This window comes from Calliopsis andreniformis, chromosome 12 (assembly GCF_051401765.1).
Source record: "Calliopsis andreniformis isolate RMS-2024a chromosome 12, iyCalAndr_principal, whole genome shotgun sequence".
Lineage (NCBI taxonomy): Eukaryota > Metazoa > Arthropoda > Insecta > Hymenoptera > Andrenidae > Calliopsis > Calliopsis andreniformis.
In genome coordinates, this window is record NC_135073.1 from 8,122,496 (window position 1) to 8,144,069 (window position 21,574).

A 21,574-nucleotide genomic window follows, 5' to 3' on the forward strand; every position below is an offset into this window, starting at 1 on the left:
TTGCATTGGGGTGATAATTTGTTTGTGATCTGGGATATGTTTTGAGAATTGAGAATCATTATTTGAAGAGTAATGGTAGTGGTTTAAATCCAATTGTAATTTTTATATAGGCTAAATTTATGTTAGCCAGTAATTCTATTATGTGTTCGATGTTTCATTATTTTTGATTTCAAATATTTTTTATTTTTTAATTGAAAATGATAAAATACTATAACTATAAAGGCTAAGTATACATGTATATGTTTTAGTAATTATTTTGCAATTATGATAATCGTCTGTAAGTCATAACTGTAGATATAGAATGTAATTTTAACATTCGTAGTTTATAAAAGTGAGCGCTTTTTTGTGAAAGAACAGAAGCCACACTCCGAGTTGTACTTTATCACTAGCGTTCAGGCGGTTATCAGCAGCTGCTTGCATATTTAGAACATGGTTCGAAGATATCTAGCTAAGGCTATTAACATTTAAAACAATCTCTCGTTATTTACGTAAACTTATAAAATTGAGTCACAACAAAAATTATAACATTTGTACTAAATTATTATTATATTTCTTTTAAACTAATAGGTATATTTGTCCACATTTTTTTTAGAAGCAAGTACTCAATATTACATAAAAGCACTAACATTATATTACAAATTCGCTATTTTACTCAAAAACTTATATTCGTGTGAATATCGGCATATTTACCAGGAACAAATGTTCAATATTTATTACCTTGTTCAATTCACCCCCTAATATAATCCCTCACCGATTTTGTATGTAACCACTACTATCAAAATTATTCCTCCAAACGAACTAATAATACAGTCTCATTTCACAAAAAAAAATAACTCCAACTTCAAACAATATACCATCATTGAAATAACAGTATACCGCTATATAAAAATAAAAATGTTATTTCAGTAATGCTTACATATTTCAAACCGATCGTAACAAATCGCTCCGAACTCGTAACTTGTGATTATGGTAGGTTTTTGAAAAGAGAATAAGCAAAGCGCATGGTAAAGTAGATGATTTAAGTAGATTGGGGAAGACTCGCAGTGACAGGCGTAGTGGTATTGTATCGCTTAGCGATTCGCGTACCGAGGAACCGGCTGGCTCGGTTATGTCGCGTCGCGAACGGGCAGACGACAATGGACGCGCGACAGGAAGGCGGCCGTATCAAATGCTTAACAGTCGACACAATGCCACGTACACACGTGTGCAGCTGCGCTCGCGAACGTGAGCCCGACCAACCTGCGGCACACGTTGTCATTTCCGTCGCGAAACATTTGACCACGCTACAACGCTAATATCGCGAGCGTGCCGAGGGTGAGACTTGAATATTTAATTCACAGTATTGTCAGAACCACCTGCTGCGCGACTATTTCTTTCGTTCAGTCGAAGCAATTAATCTTGACATTTCTTTGTGGAATCGGTTGGGACGCGAACGAAGCAGTTTTGAAGATATTGTGGTGGGGAAGGTTGTGATAAGTTTTTGATAATAACTCTTGTAACTATTTTGAACGTTTGCTTCAAAAGAGACGCAACTCAGGGAACGTGGTTTAGAAACTACGACCATAAGGCAGTTTAATATAAAATATATTTTGGTAAACATACTATTTTGAGTTGTGTCACTTTTAAAATAAGTGTGTAATATACAATAAGTTCAGATTTGGTACGTGAATTTGGTATAGGAATGTCTTTTCTTTGTTTTATTCAGAAGCAGGAGGTATATGTCTTTTAGTTAGATATTTTAGTTTGATTAGTTTATATTCTAGATACATTTCAAATTTTTATTAAAATTTGTTGGAGTCAATCTGTTTTCTAATTATTGTCAGTACTTCGGTACCTATCTATTGATTGGTATGTCTATTGTGAATGCAGTAGAATAAACCATTCACCAACAGACAATCGGCGCTAGAGAATATTTTCAAAACGAAATAAGTACATTTATGTGTAATGACTTTTGAACTACATATTTGCATTTCTACTTCAGAAGTTATGCGTTGAACATGTAAAATAAAAAATGAAAACAAAGTTTCTATTGTTGATAAAAAAAATTATGTAAGTACAATTCTATTAAAAAAATTATTTCTGTCTTTTTTACGATTATATTAAAATCTTTAAGAACTTCTCATTAATATTGTACAGAATTCATAGAAACTTCAAGCCCTTTCATATTCTAAAAGTCAAAAAAGATAAAAAAGATAGTATTATTTCCCTCAAATGCATTTATCGTAAAATAATGTTTAATTACGTAAGTCTACAAAACTAACGAGAACTTTTTTATTACAATAAACCTTATAATTTTATAATAAAATTTACAACCCAAATTACTTCAGTTTGTTCTAACACTTTTTTCACAGATAAAATGAAAGAAAATGATATTACAGTATTCAATCACACTCTCAAAAGTTAAAATTCATCTGTAGAAACATCTGAACTGCTAATTAACTCTTTTGAAAATTAAACCCTACACACAACCCAAAATTAAAGTCAAATATTTAACTCTTTGGATTTTCCGAATCATTCACTTCAAATAAACTCCTGTCTGCGTTAGACACAGTCGGACGACTATAATTAATCTTGCGCTTTACTTTTGCTACTGCACCTGGCACAGATGAAATGTTACACGAGTACGGTGAATTCAGAGATAAGTACGATTCAATGATAGTGTCTAATAGAGGTATATTTGTTCATAATGGTACCCCTACCAACATCAGATAATAATTTCGAAAGCTAAACTTTGTCTAAGACAGAAACTTAATCTAGACACGCAGAACTGTACACTCTACATGATTGCTGCATAAATTAAGCTAAAAATTTTGATTTGGTTACATAAACGGTTTCCTCGAGAGATCCTTCCCCTTCACGGTTGCAATTTAATGTCATAAGCAAATTATTTGGCCCAGAAGCTTCCTGGGCACGTTTATATGGAATGCAGCTCTAAATCGTGGTAGGTATGTTTGCAAAACCAAGCTTGTAGCGTGGCTGAGCATTTCGCAATTGTATAACAATGTTTCTACCTTGCTCTGGACCATTTAGTGTAAACCTGGCATGCTTCGTTCATGGACGTCCCTGTAATCTTCAAATAGCGACAATATCATCTCCATTTTCAATTAATCTTTTAACGATCTCGGGAAATATTCCGTCGTATGGGTTTATCTAATTTCTCATGGCCACTGTACGAGGCGACGTATTCTCACCAACGACTTTTCAAAAAAGTTCACCAAGAGTACATCCAGAAGTTTGAGGAATAAATTTAACTTCCTTAATGGAATTCCAATTCATTTGCATAATTCGTTATTTTATCCGCCCGTTCCCCTCCTACTTGCTCCTTATCGAACAGATTTGGAACAGTGCTCCTTTTTTTCCGCGAACCGATACCCCGAGATTTACGTTTTTAGCACGTTGCGAGTGGGCAGCAAATCTTATTAAATCTTCAGCCCGTGAAATATTATTAACCATTTAACTTCTGCTCGATTTGGTCCACTAGTTCAGCTGACTTATATGGGTTCTGCATTTATTAGTACCTAGTTAGACTCCAAATGGCTGTAATTAACCTTTCTGCTGATAGTTACCGCGGCAATGATTTCTGTCTAATTGGATTTCTATTTTATTTTGTTTACAGTTTACAGTTTATATTTAATGATACAAAGCTGGGAACCGTTTATTGATTTCTTTTTGATATACGAACAATTGGACCGAGATGCATTATATTGTAAATTTCAGTATTAATTGCATATAAATTATGCATGGATTAAGGCAATAAACAAATAAATAAATGCATGTATTTCATTCAGATGTTTGTATACTTAAGTGTGTTTAACGTTTGAATGTAATACAAGTTATTATTCCAATTTGTTCAGTTTAATGCATCTATAGTCTCTATTTTTGTACAATTTATACATATTTATACATTTTAATTTTGATGTAAATAAATTAACGTGTCAGTATTTTCTCACTGTAATCAACATCTTTTTCAGTGAGTATGTTTTCATCTTCAGGAAAAATTTGTTTACTACATGTTCATGGAAAATATTTAAAACATATTTATTCAGCCTTGATATAAGAAAGTTGCACTGATTCAAGTTTAACTATTTTGAGAAATTAACAAAATATAATGTTCATTATAATACTTTTCACGTAATTAATTGAAAATAGTATAAATTATATTACGTAATATATCAGTTTTCAAACGTTATAAAAAGATGTTCAAACATTAAAATACGTATGTCTTCTTCATAAAATATTAGGACACGGATTCGCTTAAACACTTTCAGTCCTGAATTCACATCACTCAAACATTATCAAAAACTATAATTAACCACACAAGCTTTCGAAAGTTCTCCAGCCGATACACATTCGAAAAGACAAACACTAAAGTGCAGGAAGTGAAGTTTGCTTTAAATTAACTGCCAATTACGAATTGAAGTATGATTTATAAGCAAATCGTTGGATCGTTATTCAACACGCGATTTCGACTTTACCACACCATTTTTCACACGATTGTTAGTAGGCCGCTCGAGTGCAAACAGAAAGAGTAATTAACAACACACACGTAATTAAATGCTTCCGACATTTTCCGATGGAAAAAAAATCGTACTATATTCCGCGATTCAACCACATCAGCGCAAATTAAACATTCAACTGTAGTTCGCGGTCTGTTTAAAGTATTAGCATTAGGACATGCTCTAATGATTCCATGACAATAACGACAGATGCAAATTCTGTTGCGTGTACATGATTATCTATCACTCTCTGTTAATACGTGCGCTGATTGTTTCAAAACCATCTGTGATTTCAATTGCTGGCATGATATTCACGTCAAGCGTGAAAATGTTATAGAAAATGATCTACCTATTGTGAAGAAATTATTATGTTTAAAAGAGAAGCTGAGTCCATAATGGATAACGATGACAAAAGATGGTACAAAATGCAGTGAACAATGGATTGTCTTCTACTTAATACTACTTCATGAATTTATTTTTGATTTTTTTTTTATCCTAATACACATATAGCTTACTTTAGAATTCACCTATTTCGACTTTCTTTTTTCTTCTTTTCTTTTCTAAAGACCTTATTAAGCTTTCTATTTATTTAATGGGATCGTATGAATGATGACTTACTACCATTGTATAAATGTATGCGTCCGTGTGAGTAGAATTATCACCAACGCAGTAAAGAATAGTTGCAACAATAGAAGATAACAATCATCATAGAGACACTAGACGTGAAGGGACAATTATGAAAGCATAATCTGATAACGAATGGAAGTAATGATTCGTTAGTATTCTTGATAAAAGGAGGGTCAAAAACAAAAGGTGTTGAAGAATTAACTCTTGGTGAAGAAATGAAGATAAAAATGTATGAACACTAAAAATAAACCAACAAAATCTAATTACTATCATTTAAATGTATACATAAGATCCATATATAATATACACATTACACATATATTGACACATGTTTCTTTTTACTAATTTTGTCTTCTTCTAATAATGCACAACACATATGAAAAGAAGTGTTATTGTTGAAAATAGGGATTCAAACAAAACATGCGTGCAAGAAGATACACGCATTACAATTGTGTATACACGCGTTTGTATTCCTGTGGGGGTAAGTACACTTAAGGGTAGCTAGTACACAATGACAGCAGAGTTCAACGAGCGTGCATAGCGAACATGCTCGGTGGCTTTTTCAAATAAGAATCCCTTGTGGACCAGGTTAACAATCGCCAATTGTTTAGCAGAAAAAACAGCACAACCGGTTTTATACAGCAACTCATGCACGTGTAAACCGACCTAATGTTTACCATGTCGATTACCGCTGAAAGCGAGTTGAACACGTACACCTTCCTGCTCCTCTACCGCGGAAAAGTTAATGGTTCAAGCTAACAGAGAACATGTTGTCGATTATGAGTTTACCAGAATTGATCTCAATATGCATAAGTGCTTTTGAATACAACGTTTTGAACAGCATATAGAAATAGTTCGAGAAAATTGCAGCAAGATTTAAGACTAGAAAATTAACAAAATATGTGAAATGATTAAGACTAGGATATTAGCTAACCCATGATGTATTTCGAATAGTGATGATTCTATGTAAAAGAAAATAATTGGAAACATAGCGTACAATAATTTTTTTTAACGAAACTTTGTGTTAAGAAAAATAACACAATATTTCCGCTTGCAGGGAAACTTGGTCTTATTTAATACTATTTGTTTACCTTGAAAATGTTCTGTAAATACCGACATTTTAGTTATCAATAGTTATATAATTCAAATTTACATTTAAGCTCTTTTTCTCTAATTAAAACATCAACTTGCGCTTTTATCCAGAAGCAATGAATACTGAAACATCAACGATTGGAACGATAACGATTTCGCGACCAACATTTCTGTCCAAGTCATTTCTGTCATCGAAATTTCGAAAATAAAAAACGCTAACGGTGACGCGAGAAAATTTTCAAGTATTGCGGTATAACTGTTATGCGCGAAGGGAAATTACAATCCGAATATCTAATTTTCGATGTCAAAATATTTTACGCGGTCATCAGAGGATTAATTGAAAATGGAAATGACGCTAGCGCCGCGGCGCAATTGCAAGGGTCGTGGATAGTCGCAACGTAGTAGGTGTAAATGCATGAAAAAGCAAACGAGAGTAATAGCCATTGCATCGCGAAACAACCGGTCACATTGCACTTTCCCATACATTCGCTAATTAGTTTATATGTCATATTATTATTTGAAAGCCCCACGGTGAACGTTTCCCGCCAGTCTAGATGAATAAACACATGTCATGCCTGTTTCATATGACGATACGACTCGTATCGTTATTGCGCATTTTACGAGCAAGAATATGTAGTGTGATAAACGTTAATGCAATTTTATAAAAAATGAAATTATAAGAATACGAAGAAATGTTTTGAAAACTTCTAGATTCAAATAGACAAAAATAGCAGAAAATTTGGAAGACATTCACATTTTAGATAGTTATAAACATTTATAAAATAGTCAAATGTCAAGAAAATTGTTGAATAATAGGTTAATGTAAATGGAAATTGTATAAAATTCGAGAAAATAATTGAGTACATATAAAACATACAATCTACATATACACCATACATTGAATATCTATTAAATAACAATTAATGTAAATGGAGAAATTAGAAACCTAGTGAAAGGTTATACATGAAATATTAACCAAAAATTAATATCAATAGACACACCATTAATTTGATGAAAAAAGACACATAAAGGATAAAACACAAATTACACATGGGGAGACGAAGGTGGTAATATGGAACATTAGTTGTAAATTGGAAGCTCACAATGAAAATAATTCACTGTTATGTGTTGCACAGCAGTTCAAAAGACTTCTATAATATTTTACATATTATTTATTTTTAGTTGTTGCTTCTGATGTTTTATATGAAATATGAAATATTATACGTAATATGAGACTAAGAGTTTTATAAATAAGGGTAGATTTAAAAATTAAATATTCTTCCTCTTGTTTTCAGTCTTTAAATATAAGAGAGGAATAAATGAGAATGCAATTAAGCCAATCTTTAAGGTAATTAGTTTAGGTACTACTGTTGACAAAATCACCTATAAGCATAAAAATTGATTCCATAATTACCACTTTCGCTCCATAAAACATTCATTTAAACATATTTTAAGTATCTTATTTCCTAAACTAATTTAATATATTGGTTGCTCTATTTTCAAAATTATGTGTCAAACACATACTGACAGAAATTTTACGTAAGTTCAGTTTAATCCATTGTTTTTATAGCTTTTCATCAACAATTTAGCAGTGTACAGTTTTTAGTGCTCGTTTCTATAGATAAGCCAGAAAATATTAAAATTTTAATGAAAAACTAAACACATAGGAAAATAACTAAAAGATAAAAAATATTTTCTCAGAACCTTCAAACTCAATTTTAAAATTCGTTTCAGTGATATGGCTCCTTAGATGCACACGCGAGTTAATTTAATAAAGATTTATGAATTTCGTTGAAAAAAATATTTCAAAGGTAAACTTACAATATATGTATAGTTTCACATTGTGAAATTTAAATTTAAATTTTTCACGAGAGAAAAATAGAAGTTAATCGCAGATATTACTTTTATAAAGGCCTTGAATTTGTTTCTTAGTATCCTTGCCGAGGATTTAAACTGTGCGACTCATTTACATGGTCCACAGAGAAGGCCGACTATAAAACAATCTTTAATATCCACTATCCTGAGCCGGTATCAGTTCAGCATCTCTAAACTTTTAGAATCGCTTCCGTTATGGTGCACTTAATTGCCGAATCATTGTTGAGAAGACTATGAAACTATGGATTAACGAGCCTGAGTACGAGCGTTTATTTGCAGCCGGACGGAAAGTATAACGTTATTGTCGAACTTCGTTATAGTATTATATGTTTCGTATTTATACTCATTCATGGATAATTAGACAATTGTTCCAATGACAAAACCATGAATTGAATTCATAATTAACTTACTTCTTATTTCGATTCATTCTATTGCATTTTATATAGAATTATTGTTAAAACAATGAACAATTCAATACAACTTGTTAATAACAGAGTTGAGCGTTATTTGAATAAATTCGTTGTTGAATAATATTTGAATAGAATTATGAATAAAATGTCATGAATAGTAAATAATCTTGTAACAATTCGTGGTTATGTCTATTATTAATACGAGTTCCGAACAGTAAGTATACAAAAAGGAACAAATTTCAAAATAATTTCAGTCGAAAAATGCAATTACGTTACTTTTGTATTGAAAAGTATTATACGATGTTAAAAGTATAATTTAAATTCTAACTCTTTCGCGCGAACAAGCCAACCCTGTCTTCGCGCATGCGCATAGACAAAAACGCATAGCGTACTCAGAAGAACCATTACCCTCAATAATCTGCAGATTTACCACATAGAATTGTTAGAATATGTTCATCGAACATATTCTAGCAAGTAATTACTTCATTTAGTATTTAATAAATGCTATAGTAGCTTCTCTTAACTTAAAGAGAATATATCGGAATATTAAATTCTTAAACTGTTCTTCACTTATTTCATACTTTCAGTTATACTATCTCTCTATTAAATACATATAACAGATTCTAGTAATACGAGATTGTTCAATTGTAATGATACACTTTCATTTTATACAAGAATTAAGTAATTATCACTCACCAACTTGAAGCGTTACTCGTAAACGAAGATCTCTTTTATGGCGTTAGTCAGTGCGACGATAACCCAAGAAATCAAACGCTCTCGTTGAAGCACCAAAGGTAATTGATTCAAAACAAGCTAGCTAGGATGAATAATAACCTTTAGGTTAAAAGTTTTATAACTAAATCTGTCTAAATATCAGTTTTAATACTTACAAGGGGATAATTCATCGAAGAAGCGCGAGTTCGTGCGTCCTGCCTCAACGCGTACAGCACAATGAATGCGCATGCGCGCCACCGCATGGCGTCTCTAGCGCATGCGGGCCCCTGTGCTAATTACACAGGCCCTCGTGTATATAAAAATGAAGCAATCATAGTGCTAAAGTATATATATTTAACCAAAATTCTATAGTTATGGTATGAATAAAATATTAAGCAGTCTAATACTATCAAGACTACATGCATGACATGAATATGTATATCTTATTATGTAATAATTTTGTTGAAGAAGCTGTTTGAAAATCTGCGCATGCGTAAAGTTTGAAAATTCTGCGAAATTTAAACAATATAACATGTACAGAAGTGTGGAAGAATGAAAATTTCAGAGTTATTTAGAAACATGAAGCAAATTCCTTTGTAAGGAATACTTTACTTACAACAACTTTCTCTTTAAGCTGTGAAAAGAGTATTGTAGGGTAGATACAGTATTATGAGTTAATTATTTCGTTAATTGAAAGATGAATTCTGAGGAATATCCAAACTAGACAATTGAGGTGGTATGTGACAGTTGTAAAGTAATTACTTATTCTATGAATTATTAAAATTTTCAGTGCCAGTTTTAGAAATATATTATGGTCTGAATATTGTTTCGAGGATCCAGGAGTGGACATGTGTAGCATATGTAGTAACTAGAACGCAATCATGTATTAACATTTGTATCAAAACCTCAGACACGATTATTCCAAGCCAATGGATCCAGTTACTATACGTGTACCCTTCCAGTTTACTATACGTGTACAAAAACATCCTAAATATCTATATATACGTACTAAATATATAAATACACTTACCTCATATCATTATAATCGATACTTTGGTATCAGGGGTAATTTAAATTAGTATTTTAAAGCTTCTGACTATTTATAACGAGCATGTAATTCGTATTTTTCAATGCTTCCTAAAACATCAATACCATGCAGTTTTTGAAAAACGTGAATATTAATTTCTATAAGGAAACAGATAAATAAATATTGAAGAGTTTTTGAAATAAACATTTTATTTTTAATAATCATCGGTTTTAACGTTCTGCAACCATTTAATGTTAACAATGAGTTTAAAATTGCAAATAAATATAACTTGCACGTGAATGTAAATTTTTATTGCAAGAAAAATTGCCCAGACTTGTCGATACTTTTATCATATGCATAAATAATTATGAGAATGATTTAATTTAAAAATTGACCAAACTGAATTGAAATTGTGCTTTTACATAAGCACAAAGAAGTAAAATCATGTCAATAAAGATACGGAAATATGGCTCGCATTAAGAGATGATGAATTGATCACTGGTGACGAAATCATCGTTCCATTTGTGAAATCTTTCGAAACTTTTGCATCGCGATACAGGCGTATTAATGTTCTACGTAGTCGTTCAGATGCATTCTCCATTGTTCGCGTTACAATTCTCACGAGCATGAAGTCTCGCGTGTATTTCCTCGAGAAACTTCATCCCCAGACTTTCGCGCGACCACGTATCCACTACTCACCACCTACGCGAATACACTCAACAGGTTAGCGCGCCCACACAACTCGCTGCCACGACGACGGTACATCCAGCACGATTTGTTTTGTTTCTCTAGCACGGCCTGCGTTTTCTAAAGGTAAGCGAAGCAATTAAATCAGTAACGAAGGACTTGTCCCGCGTGGAGTCACAAGAGAGTAGCCCTTCACGGGGAAACTCGTTGCAGCTCCACTTCAGATAAGTACACACTCGTATAGCTACGTTCGCCACGCGAACAATGAATTTCTTCCGTATCGATGATCGCGCGTTCGCGAAAAATTGCTCTCTAATGCGGCTGGGGGAAAATAAATTCAGTGAAACAGAGAGATGAACGTCGTACGAACTACCACTAAGTGACTGAACTTTCAAGTGAATCTCAAGATTCGAAGAATTGAATTTGTAGTCAGCCATTTGGATCCTGAGCACTTCTAAGCTTGAATGCTCTTCTCCATTACAGTCTCATTACACCTACTGGCAACTGTGGTTAATTAAATGAACGATATACCCTTAGTTATGCCCTATAAATTGTCTAAGTGTACCTATCATGGGTGTACAGTAATGTTGTAGGACAATCCTGTCCTTATTTTACTTGCAATCATTTTTTAGCGACCGAAACATGGAACAAAATACGTCTATTACAAGTAATTTTTATTATTCAGTTACTTTATTCCGTATTATGCATTTCTGTTTAGAATTAGGGGGACTTTCCTAAAGGATTTAACAGATTGAAGATTTTAAAATATTCAAATATTCAATTGCTCAACTACGCAAGTTTACAAATTTTTAAATTTTAAAAGCTTTAAAGTTTAAAATTTTGAAATACTCGAATATTAAAGCGTTAAAATATTCAAATTTTCAAATTTTTAATGAAATACGGCATATGAAGGAACAGTGTTTTCACTATCACGTAAACAAGTTATATGTTCCTCAACGAAAGTACTGATGTCTTCAGCTTTAGGAGTACTACAAACTGGCAAAGGTTCCCTAAAAAGTTAGCATAACGTTCAACTCTACTAACACAAAATGTGATAAACACCAAAGAATTATTTTTACATAGAACTATTTGGTTTCAGCTCCATACTGAAGACAAAAGATAATATTGGTGAATTTGACATTCAATCCTCAACAAGATTTGAATATCAGGATTTATCACAGCTCACTTTCACAACGATACGTGTAACTCAAACTTGCACAAACAGCTAAAAAGGGTAGTGGTATGAACCCTAATGTCAGATAATGAAAAATACGTGAATTGAACGTGGTTTCCTCGCGCCCATCGGCCCGTAATTTATGGAGGTGCGATCTAGCTCAAGAATGGGCGCTCTTTGTACAAGTTACACGGACGTTGTGGAAGTGGCAGTATACCTCGCGCGGGATTTCAAAATTTTGATCAATGATGATAACGACGAGAATGCGGAGTTCTCGAATCGAGTCAGTGGAGACGATAAAAAGCATCGGTTACAGATTGCGAAGAGCCTCGAGAATGGAATGGCTCGAGTGAAGGAGAGACCCGACGAGGGGTTAAAGGTGAAGGGAGGAAGAGATGGAAGAAGAGCGAGTTCGTATTAAGGGTAATGGGCATTATCTCCATCGATCCCGGCTCACTATCCTACCACCCTACTCCCACCTCGCCCGTCACCCACTATTCCAGAGCTGCTGGATGGCTGGTCGGTTCGTCCGAGTTGGTCAGAGCAAAAACGCATGGGAATTCATCCGTCTATGGTGAACGGCGGATCGCAAAATGCGGGTGGCTCAACCGAGAGAGATATCGGCTGGCGCATGCGTGAATAACGCGACCGATGTTTTCCTCTCGAGAAAAAAAAAAAAAAAAAAAGATGATTACCCATTCAAGTCAGTGGATTTGTTAATACACCGCTCGTTTTTACGCGACGGCAATTGAGCGAGAGGGAAAGGGAGAACGCCAGCGTTTTTCGGACCGATCACAACGCCTATTACCACCCCTAACCCGCTGCCAATTAAACCGCATTTTATAGCAGTTTCACGAGCCCACGATGAACGGTCAATTGCGAAAGGTCTATGAAACTTCCGACGGCAGGTAACGCTTCACGCCCTCCTAATTCGTCGAACAAACACGTCACGTGAACATCTTCATTCCTCGTTCTATATAATCGACTGAAAGAGGTAGAGGCATTTCCCTTTAAATCATGTCGTGTACGAAATTTGTCAGCAACGAAAGGATACAAATTTTCTCACGAAACCGTCAGTTACAACGCGTCCATTCCGGCAACTACATTCTTATTTCCCAACGAAATGCTGACCTACGATCCGAGTAAATTCGACATGCTCCGGTCGTCCCGAATCATCGATCCGTAACATCCAATCGCTATCCCCCGGATACCTTGGGCAAAGGAGATACACGTACCGAATACGTTCTTTAACTTGATCGTACAGTGGATAGCGATTGTACTTGGAACTGGCTTTCACAGTGGCCGCCACCTAATCAATATAAATTAGGGCGTGGCTATAACTAGAACTTCAAAGCCAACGTCGTACGATGGGATTTGGCTGATGGTTGGTTCGAATTCCATTTTTACGACGGTTTCACCTCTTTTCCATTATCAACAGACACCGCGCGAATGTGTGCGCCCGTGTGTCTGTACGGTGCGACAAGTGGAAAGAGGGTGACGGTGACTAATTGTCGTAAAGGCGATCATGATATGTCCCGGCTCGTAAATCTGATTGGCTTCGCTTACTGACCTCGCCTGCAATCTCGCTAGTACGATCGGTCCGCGTCACGTACGTCGCACCAAGCCCAATTCGGGGACGGCATTTTTAGATTTCCCGAAATCGACCGCGGTTCTTTTTCAGCGATCCCAGAGATATAACGTAGGCTGACGAAAGCGCCGTTTTAACCGGACGAACTGACCGGGGCAGAGATTTTATCGCTGCCACCCACTAACAGGAAGCCTCGTAAAATATACGAATTGGCGGGAATGAAATGATGCGTTTGGATTACGTTGACCGATCTAACCGTCACGAAATGACGGGCTGCAAACTATCAGTTCGCCAGACGAGTCATTTTTTAACTGTACGTCTTGAGGGTAGCGTTTAGCGTGCAACGAGTTACCTCCACTGGCGGTCGTTATTGCGAAATAGCTAGGTTCGATTCTTACTTCGCGCAATTTCCCGTTAGTTGCACGATACTCGGACCCGAGGGACCGTTGTGATCGTTGGCGATTCAGGTTCGGTCTGCTCGTGTCATTTGGTTGTAAGCTTGCGTCCTACCAGGAAGCTGTAAAAAATGTCAATGGTCGAAGGTGTATTTAACAATGTTACCGTGATTGGAGTTCACAGTGAAATTTGTGGTGGCGGGGTCTTTTAATGGTCTTTTCCTTCTTTTCAATTCACTGAAGACTTTAATTTAGTTTAATAGTAGATTTATTCTGCGTGGATTTTTTTTTAGCGATTTATATTGAGTGATCCATTTTGTTGATTGTGGGGAGATAAGAACTGGAAATGTACCTTTGTGGTAGGTATTGATTTATCTTTCTACGATGCCATTATAGAAGTTCTTACAGTTCTCCAAATTATTTAGAACGAACGAATTCTGCTTAAGTGAGATTACCCACGTACATTTCAGACAAGAGAAAAGAGATGTATCAATGCATCAGTAAGTCTAAAAACGTGCCCCTTGCTATGAACTTCTCAGTTAATCGTGAATTTATAAAAAAAGGTACATTGTAATCGCAACCCTTATGATATTATTAAATCTTGAGTCACTTTAAATCCCTTTGTTAATACAAATTTAAGAATAAGAAAATATAACACGAAGATACGAATTCCTTCTTTGCCTATCGCTTATTTGTTTCCATATTTGTTGACGCTATAGTTTTAAAATATGATCAAGCATTTTTGGATCAGCTTAAAAATTAGAAGGAGACTCTAGAAAATATGTAGTATGATGAATACCATACTCCCAATTATATACAATTACATATTGATTCTCTCTTAATTAACCACTAGTGATATTCGTATGGGCGAATTCAAAGACAAGTGGCAACGCGAATAAAAAATCCCGACTGAGGAGGTTAAGTGGTGACTGAGGGCTTTTCATAGTGAGAGTTATCTTTCACGGCGACATCCCGCAGCTTTACGGAAACCAGAAGATATCTGGCTAGGAACACGACGCGCGGCTGATATCCCTTGTTTCAGTTCCACCACCTACCCCCTGCTTTCCTACCCCTATCTCCTTAACTTCACCCTCTTTCTCTGAACAGTACTCTTCCGATAAGTAGATCTCTATCGGAATTATCTTGGAGTATCCAGTTACATTATTACCACCTTCGGGATATGGGAACCTATCTAATCACCGACCTCTGCGAAATTCATTCCTGTGAATAGGCTTACCACGAAACTTCGCCACTTTGTGTTCGTGTTACTCGAATTTAGTCACATTGCGTTCCGTTTCCATTTTAGTTTGTTCAAAAAGTTTATTAATTTATTGATTAAGTTAATGTTACATTTGAAATTTAGAAAAAATGATTAGCTAAAATATCTTAACTCTTATAGTACTAGGTGTGACAAAAGTTTTTTAGGTCTCTCACATTTTCAAATACTTAATTTACAAATTTTAAGGTTTTTAATTCCAGGAAAAATGTATTTGAGGTAACTACACTTTAGTATGACAAGGTTTAATAATATAACAAATTATAAGCGTTGTAGATAGTTTTGATTTTTTATATTAGTTTATATAGTTTGACATATTTGAAGTATACATAAAACTTTTCTACTTTTATTCACATTCACATTATCTATTTGAATTATTTCCCAAGTATCATGAATAAAGGTATTATCAGAATTCAGTTATCACCCTTTTAGGCACCAAAATAGAGATATCAAGACTGGCAGAGCCGAAGGAAGTTTCTTGACAGAGTCGTGACGAAAAAGTGCGCGAATATAGAGGAGATTATTATACGCGCGGAGGAGGGTGAAGAGTAACGTTTCACAGGGTTGGAACTGCATGACGTAGCATTAAGATAGCACCCTTTCCCGAAGAGGGTAACAAATACGCAAACAAGCTTCCTTCGTTAACCTATCGAGGATTCGACAGACCGTGGCTGCCGTTTACGTCGAATACGTGAATCAGATAAAAACAATCCGTTTCGACAAAACGTGCAAAAAACTGCGATCCGTTTTCAAAACGCGCTGTTAAAGATGTAAAAGCCACTTTAATCCAACATTCGACGGTATTAGATCTGTGGAATTTGCGAAACTAAAAGCCCTGTTGCAACTAATTTTATTGTTAGTCGTACTTCAACCGCGAATTCCACCAACTTTGGATATACATTTAAAGATTTAAGAGGAACACTTGTATCTTTAATACTGAGCCCCGCGAACGACTTTAATAATCGAATCCTCTTGAAGCGCTTAAAATTGTATTTCGCGGTATGAGCAATAGCTAATACTTCACATATAAATAATATTTTATTGTAATCCCTATTATCTCGCTGATTAATAATTACAATCCCAATCTGGTCTGCAGCTTCGTTATTGAGCGGTGTGAACGAGTAGTCTCCCAATCCTTTATACATAATATCAATATCTGTCTAGGATTTCATAAATAAATGAAAGGTAAGACTCTGCATATATTTTTTCGACGAAAATATAACTACACATTTTACCAATGACTTTAACAGTATCTTTACATTTTCTGATACATGAAGTCGTAATTGTTTCAAATTATAGGAAACTTTTCTGTTATTTGCAATTTTATTTTTCTTTGATGACTGTTACTGACAGCAGTACTCTCTCCTCTCGAAAAATATTAGCTAGTGACAATGCATTTCTTGGGTTTAATATTATTGTAGAATTTAAATGCAACTATGAATAAACGTTCAAGCTTTAACAGTTGTAAAATGTTATAGCTTCATTTGCAATTTCTTTATTCGCGAGAATCTGAAAATGGTTACCAGTCACTGTACCTGTTCCTCTACGAGGCGCGTTAGCTATTGGCAATGCCCTGGATTCATCCCGCCACTATCATTAGCGATAACGTGTACGAATTCATTTGGGCCTTTTCATGTTTCTGAAACGTTCTACGCGCGCACCGCCAGGGAAAGTGGTATTTTGTGTAATACTCGTCTTCGAACGTAGAACTGTTCTATCTCATCCTATTTCAGCCCCTTTTCATCCCGCTACCCTCTTCCCGTATTCTCCATCTATCTTCGTTCGTTGAGCGTAATTCAATTCTCGAAGCGGAGTGGAAGCATCAAAATATTAGCATATTGATCAGCCTACCGCTACCCGCTCTCTTAAATCCACAAGCGTGAAAAGCACTTAATGCGAGCAACCACTTTGGCTGTTGCTACAGCGAATATAATATCCGTCGCCTGTTGCGATCCTCCATATTGTACTCGGTGCTTGCCGACGATACAAGCTTTTTTCCTAAAGAAAGCTACGTTAATAGGCTGCGAGCGTCGCGGATGCGACAAAACCGATGGGACATTGACGTGATAAGAGTACACCGACTAGACGGGATGGAACCTACTGTTTACTGTACTCGTATTCCCACTAATAAGTTGACTGACGTGAAAGTCAACGAAATTTTTGGTTCAGAGTGCCAACAACGCGAGGAGGAACGAGGATTTTCGTTTGGGTTATATTATGCTATCTTGTTCACTGCTATCAGTTTCGAGCAGGAAAAGGATACGTGTATGAATAATTTGACAGTAATGATAGGTGTAAACAGTTAATGTGTTTAAGAGGGAGGAAGATAGCGTGCGTAGAGGGAGTTAATTATCATGGAAGTATGCAATAGGAAGAGGAATAATGAACAGAAGGCTCTGATGGCCATTAACATATCAGAAATCACGTGGAATTGCTGAAAATTAAAATACAAAATTACAGGAATGGGAAACCAGAAATAGAAACAGACATGCGAAAAGACTGAAAATTTGAGATTGAAGTTTGAAAATTTGAAAATTCGAAAATTTTAAATTGAAGTTTGAAAATTTGAAAATTTTAAATTATTTATATTCGATTAAAATTGTACTAAGGTTTCTAATCAATTCTACTTTGATATGGTAAAAATTAATCGTGTGTGGAAGTCGGTGGGTCAAAATGAGAGCTTGTTGGATGCTTATTTTAATTGCGAAATATAACAAAACTGCTAGTTAAAGAAATATGTATATCCAATTTTGAGTACCAACGACAATGAGAAATCAATACCTATAATTTTAATTCAATGATAATATGATGAATGTTTCGAAATGGTTACAATTTCCATCACTTTTAAGTATTTCTTAGCAACGCAGTGAAGTTTGTAGAGGTCGTAAATACTGATTTTAGCAATTAACAATTGTAACTTAATAAAACTGTTTCATTTGTGTGGCTAAACTACTGTTTTTTAATACAGTAACATGAACAATATTACTACAATTAGGACGCATTTTCTTCAGACTACAAATTGTATTGATAGTAACGAGAATGAAGTATCTGGCACGTGGACATGCCTAATGACCGCAAATTTGAACGCAGGAGTAATGAGCTTTAAAAGCGGGAGAGCTGTCTCTTCAAACAACCCTCGCGTGCCACACGACGTACTGTCGAAGAAGAATTTCACGCTAGAAATAACTTTTCAAACCCATAATAGAAATCGTTCTATGTATAAAAGCATCCGAAAGTCTACTCGTAACACAGTTATTTCAAGTACGAAACATCAGATAGACAACATGAGACTAGTGAAGCAAAAATTGATTTATATACACGACGCAGGCACACAGCGTGTTAAATATTAATTTCCATTACACCACGACCAAATGAAATTACAAACCTAATGTTTTCAAACCAATGTTTCCATTAACAAATATTGCAGTTCATTGAATTTGATTATAATTAAAAGTAAGTTTTCTGATTAATCGTCAGCACATTACGAATTCAAAATACTAATTAATGAGCAAGCAACCAATACTGATTCATTTATTACATACTTATTGATGCAATTGTGAATCGAGTAATTGCTCGTCAAGTGAAGCAATGTTAACAATATACTGTTCCAAAAATTGAAAAATATTATTATTAGCGCAATTAAAATCCTATTACCATGTCGGCATAGCATCTCAATGAGAAGCTTTTATTATTAAACTAAGCAAATTGGATTATTATTCCTAAAGGACGCTCATTGTCAGAGCAATTGATCCCCCCACAATGAATAGTTATCTGCTCGACGACCAACAATTATCAATCTATTTCCTATTTGCAGTAAATGGAATAAATTATATCAATTACAATTGCTTGATTGATACGTATCTACACATATCGCATTTCACATTTCAATTTGCAACACATGAATTCTAAAAAACCCTCAACGAGTACCCCTTTCTCGGTTTAATGTTATTCCCATCAGAACCAAAACTCTCGATCGAACGAAACGCGATCCAAGGAACTTCACGGAAGCGCTCGTAACAGCTCCGTTTCTAACGTTTCAAAGAACGATAAGAGATCAGGAATTCAGGGGATTCGCCGTGGTTTATAAATCAGGACTCCACGACGGTATTATTGTTGTATATCACTTGGTCAGTACGGTAGTAGACTTCGACGGCGCGCCGAATGAAACGATTTACGGTGGATCGTGCATCTTGAGACGCGAGAACTCGACCCAGTCAGCGAACACGAATTCCGCATCCGGCTTACAGCTGCTGCTTTATAGCTAGATGTACGGAGGGTGTGTTCTAGTCAGCTAGTCAACCCGTACACAGACAGCTCGCCCAGTCAGCCAGTCAGCCAGCCAAGCAATTGACACACACCAACAGCCGCTGTACCCGTTTGACACCTGCTACCGTCCAAGCAGCTAGCATTAACCGAGAGAAACATAAAAAGGGACTCACGTATCCAGTCATAACTCGTGTGTAACGTCGTCGAGAATAGGCACGTGTTAGTGGTCGGGTGAAAGAAGTGCGAAAGGGGGTGACTCATGAGTTGAATCACTGCTGAAGACTGGGTTATTTTGTTAAAAAATGGTGAGGAAAAAAGAGTGACTAGAGTACTACTGATATTCATGCATTAAGAATAGTTTAACGCTAGAACTATCAAAGCAATCAGAATGAGTGGTTATTTTTTTCTCGAGTAATGCTGAATAGAATTTTTTAAAAAATGTGTGCATACATTATTATCATTTTTGTGAATTGCATATTGCTTCAGAAATTTATGACTGTGGCACACAGTTCAAAATATATACAAATTAATCTGGATAAATCCCTTAAGTGTTAATCCTTCAAGAAATGAGCACTTTGACTTGCGATTTTTAATTTAGATAGTATAAACGTATTTTGTAATTACTGAAAGAGCATTGAAAGAAATTCACTTGACTAGAACTGTGGCGTGATGCTACGTGTATTCGATGTTGACATATGAAAAACTGAAAGTTAGTAGAGTGCACAGACCACATCCTCGAAGGGTTAATACGTATGAAGGAATTTGCGAAAAGGTTTGCCAGGGGAAATCACAGGTCCTTTCGTTGGTGTCATGGTTAACTGATAGTAACGTGTTAAAACTCTGGGCTGTAGAGTGTAAAGTTCCGAGTTGGTCATGAGAAAAATTCCACGACAAATATTTGCCTTTCTGCGACGGAGTAATTTTAATTTAAATTTATATATGACGGGAAAGCTCTCTCCGTGCTTATAGGTAGAAAAATATTGGACTTGAAACGGCACTTCGCTGTTATCTTTTCTTGCATCAATTTGCATACTTTAATGCGCGGTAGTTTTTAAAGCAATATCTATCAAATTCTCACGGTACAAATTATTTAACTTTTCCAACTTCTCTTATTTTTCAAAACTTTTATCGCAGCACTTTACGAAAGAAATATTAAAAAATGAACACACGTCCACAAGATCAGAACGATGAATCCACGATTACTCGTATGATAGATTAGAATATAGGATTCGAGTGTTTCGTGCTGAGCACGCGATTCATCCTCCCTCGGAAGGCGCACAATGCGCAAGAAGGTTCCATTATCTCTTATCGGAGGAGGAGAAGAAGAAAGAGAGGAAAGGATCGCTCGCGGGAGCACACTCACCAGGCATTTTTTCGCTGAAAGGGGATCCTCGTGTCTGATGTCGATCGTAGTCTAACCATGAGACTTTTTCTTGCAAACCGTCTTTCACGGCTGAGTCTTTCTCATGCCAAATTTTAGATTTATCCGTCGTCGAAAAGGGGGTCAGATTTTGCTCCGGCAGTGAAGGCAGCCGGCCAACTGCACGCAAATCCATGCGGTTTTCCACGTGTAATCCATGAGACCTCGCCCTGCGCGGCCGGATAGAGGAGGACAGAGAGGAATTCAAGGAAGACCTCGTGCGTCGTCCACTTCCGCGATGGCTCGTTCCTTCGATGTATCTTGGCGACGCCGACAGCCACCCGCTGTCCTTGTATCCTCCCACCGAGCACAGTATCCATAGGTATCGTCGAATATTTCTGCCCGCGACAATATTTGAGGGCTTCCTCTGCGCTATCGACGCGTCGCCGTCCCCTTTTGTCTTCCTCCATTTCGAACCTGAATGTTCCCCGTTATGCACCGTACGCTGCGCGTTCGAAAGAGCAACGGGGGAGGAATGTACGTGACTGCTTGATATTTCTACGCTGGGTTTTTACCACCGGAATGGC

At 35.9% G+C, this 21,574-nt stretch overlaps 1 protein-coding gene across 5 annotated transcripts in view; it reads right to left on the reverse strand.

The window, feature by feature from the left end:
- LOC143186203 (nucleolysin TIAR) overlaps window positions 1-21,574 on the reverse strand; it is a 588,750-nt gene that overhangs the window by 223,557 nt on the left and 343,619 nt on the right. The gene's annotated exons all lie outside the window — the stretch shown is intronic.